The 3,391-nt window shown below is 39.1% G+C and overlaps 1 non-coding gene across 1 annotated transcript; it reads left to right on the plus strand.

Moving 5' to 3' along the window:
* The first annotated feature begins 347 nt into the window (after positions 1 to 347).
* Positions 348 to 449, plus strand: LOC122124546. The gene has a single exon (XR_006150595.1). It is a non-coding gene; the product is annotated as a U6 spliceosomal RNA (small nuclear RNA).
* The last annotated feature ends 2,942 nt before the right edge of the window (positions 450 to 3,391 follow it).

The raw sequence follows: 3,391 nt of genomic DNA on the forward strand, positions 1-3,391 counted from the left end.
TGGTTCTAAAATTTCACGACAATTCTTTTTTTTTTTGTCGTTTGTGGGGCTTGAACTCTGGGCCTGGGCGCTGTCCCTCAGCTCTTCAGCTCAACGCGAGCGCTCTACCACTTGAGCTACAGCGCCACTTCCGGTTTTCTGGTGGTTTATTGGAGATAGGAGTCTCACGGTCTCTCCTGCCCGGGCTGGCTTTGAACCGCGATCCTCAGATCTCAGCCTCCTGAGTAGCTAGGATTATAGGCGTGAGCCACCAGCGCCCGGCTTCACGACAATTCTTTTGAATTTAATTTTTGTGGAATTGTCTAGTTTAAGAAAATCAATTACACTTTATGTATAAAAAATGTTCTGTGCTCAATTCAGTAGCACATACACTAACATTGGAACAATAAAGAGAAGAATAGCCCCTGAATGAGGATGACACTCAACTTCGTGAAGCATTCTAGATTTTTAAAAGAACAGATGCTGGAGGGGATATGGACAGAAGGGAACCTTAATGCATTGTTGTTGGGAGTTTAAACTTGTTCAAAGACTTTGGAAAGTAGTATGGCGGTTCCTCAAAAGACTACAATAGAGCGCCCCTAAGTCCCAGCAATCCCATTTTGGGCATTCACCCAAATGATCACATACAAGACCATACTAAAACTACCAGCAAAACTATGTTCATTGCAGCATTATTTACCAAAGCTAAGATACAGAACAAAACCCGAGGCCCCACAGTAAACAAATGGATCAAGAAAATGTGTGTGTGTGTGTGTGTGTGTGTGTGTACTGGAATTCTATGCCTCCATCAGAAAGAATGACATCACCCAGTTTGTTAGGAAATGGAAAGACATGGAAAAAATTATATTAAGTGAATTAAGCCAGGCCCAAAGAAGTGAAGTAAGCCAGGCCCAAAGAAAGATAAGCCCCATGGTTTCCTTAATTGCAATAACTAGTATGTGTCTGCTACAAGCAGAAAACATCATATAAGTTGATGTTAGGCAAAATGAACCCCAAGATAAGGATTCAAATGTTTTTTATTTCTTGCGATTGTTTCTAAGATATTTATAAGATGAATTCTTTGTTGCTTTGTATTTTCCTCCTGCAAGCTAAAGCCCCTGATTTCACTGTGTTTGATGTTGGTATACTTTGTGCAGTGGAAGGGAAACACAAATCGTTTAAAAAGGGATGCAGGTGGACCCATTGCAACAATGAGATGAACAAGTCGTTATGTCAAAAAATGATTTTGGCTGGGTGTTGAGGGATGTGGACAGTGAGGGGGGGCTGAGGGGGGAGGGGTTGGTGGGTGTGGGGGGTGGGAGATGGGCAGGGATGGGAAGGGGAAACAAAGGAGGAGCAAGTGGACCCATTGCAACAATGAGATGTACAAGTTATTATGTCAAAAAATGAACTTTACAACTTTGGGGGGAGGAGGACAGGGTGGGGAAAGTGGGGGAGTGTGGGAAGGGATGGGAAGGGGAAACAAAGGAGAGGCAACAATGCTTCATAAGAAATCTTGCCCATGTAATTGTAACTCTTCTGTCAGTATTCTCACAATAACAAAAAATGTACTCAATAACTCACGCATGTAATTGTAACCCCTCTGTATGGCATTTTCACAATATAAAAAAAGAAACATAGGTCCTGTGGTATACCTTATTTGCAATAACTAATGCATATCTGGGATAAGCAAAGAAGGTATGGTAAGGCGAAAAAAAGGAGTAGGCAACAATGCTTGATAAGAAATGTACTCATTACATTTTCCATGTAATTGTAACTCCTCTGTATGGTATTTTCACAATTTAAAAAAAAAAGGTCAAAAGCATGTGCATATGACTAGATAAGATGATGTTAAGGTAAATGAACCCCATGATAAGGACACAAGTGGTGTTTTATTTCTTCCTGTGGTTTCTAATATATTTATAATGTACGATGTGATTTTTTATATGTGCATCCCCCACAGTTAAACCCCTGTTTTCACTGTATCTGATGTTAGTGCACCTCCATCTTGTATATACACTTCTCTAATTTGGGGATGGAAAGGGAAAAAACAAAATGGTTAAATAAGGATACAATATGACCCATTGCAACAATGTGACGCACAAGAAAGTATGTTGAAAACGAACTTTACAATTTAGGAGGGTGGGGGAGGGGAGTGTACTTGTGGAGGTGGGAGGGAAGGGATGGCGGGGGAAAACAAAGGAGGAGGTAACAATGCTTGATAGGAAATGAACTATTAATTTTTCATGTAACTGTAACCACTCTGTTCAGTACTTTTACAATAAAAAATATAAAAATGTTATGGGATGGAAGAGAATATTTCCCCTATTTTACCCATATAATATCATTAACAAAGAAATTAATGCAAAACACTGATATGCAGATATTTTGAATAAATGTGTGTTTGTGTATGTGTGTGTGTGTGCATGCCTGCGCATTTTCGTTCTCAGAGTTTGAATTCAGTGCATCAAGGTCCCCCTAGGCCATTCCTCTCTAGATTGATGAGCTACTATATAAGCTACATCTCCATTCTTGGCTCTTTGCTAGTTCATTAATTTTTTTTAATACTTTTATTATTTTTTTATTGTGAACATACTGTACAAAGGGGTTACAATTACATGGGCAAGATAATGAGCATATTTCTTATCAAGCATTGCAGCCTCCTCCTTTGTTTACCCTTCACATCCCTTCCCAGCCTCCCCCCGCCCCCCCCACGCCATCCTCCCCCCCACACCAAAGTTGTAAAGTTCGTTTTCGACATGACAACTTGTACTTCTCATTGTTGCAATGTGTCCACCTGTATCCTTAAACGACTTGTTTTTCCCCTTCTCCTCCACAAATTATACCGACATCAAATATAGTGAAAGCAGGGGTTATACTGTGTGTGTGTGAGGGGGGATATACAAAGCAACAAAGAAATAATTTTAAAAATGCGTTAGAAAAAAATTCATGAAAGAAAAAAACATTTAAATACATATGTAAGGGTTCATTTTCCTAACATCACATTATCTGCACTTTTCTTCTTGACTCATACATATACTAGATATTGCAAATAAGGCAAACCATGGAACCTATGTTTCTTTGGGCTTGGCTTACTTCACTTAATATAAATTTTTCCAAACCTTTCCATTTCCTAACAAATGGGGCAATGTCATTCTTTCTGATGGAGGCATAGAATTCCATTGTAATTTTTTTAAAATAATCTCATTAATATTTTTTGTCCTGATTGGCTTCCAACGGTTATCCACAGATCTCAGGTTCCTGAGCAGATACCCAAGTAGATAGGATTACAGGTGTGACCAACCAGCACAAGGCTTTCAGAATAATTTAAAAAGTAGAAGAAAATTTACTTCATGGAGGCTTGTTTATCATCTCCCGCTTTTAAAGCATTTTGGAGTGATTATATGTGAAT

Source organism: Dipodomys spectabilis, unplaced genomic scaffold, assembly GCF_019054845.1.
Source record: "Dipodomys spectabilis isolate Male_0828 unplaced genomic scaffold, ASM1905484v1 ptg000239l, whole genome shotgun sequence".
In the NCBI taxonomy this organism is placed as follows: domain Eukaryota; kingdom Metazoa; phylum Chordata; class Mammalia; order Rodentia; family Heteromyidae; genus Dipodomys; species Dipodomys spectabilis.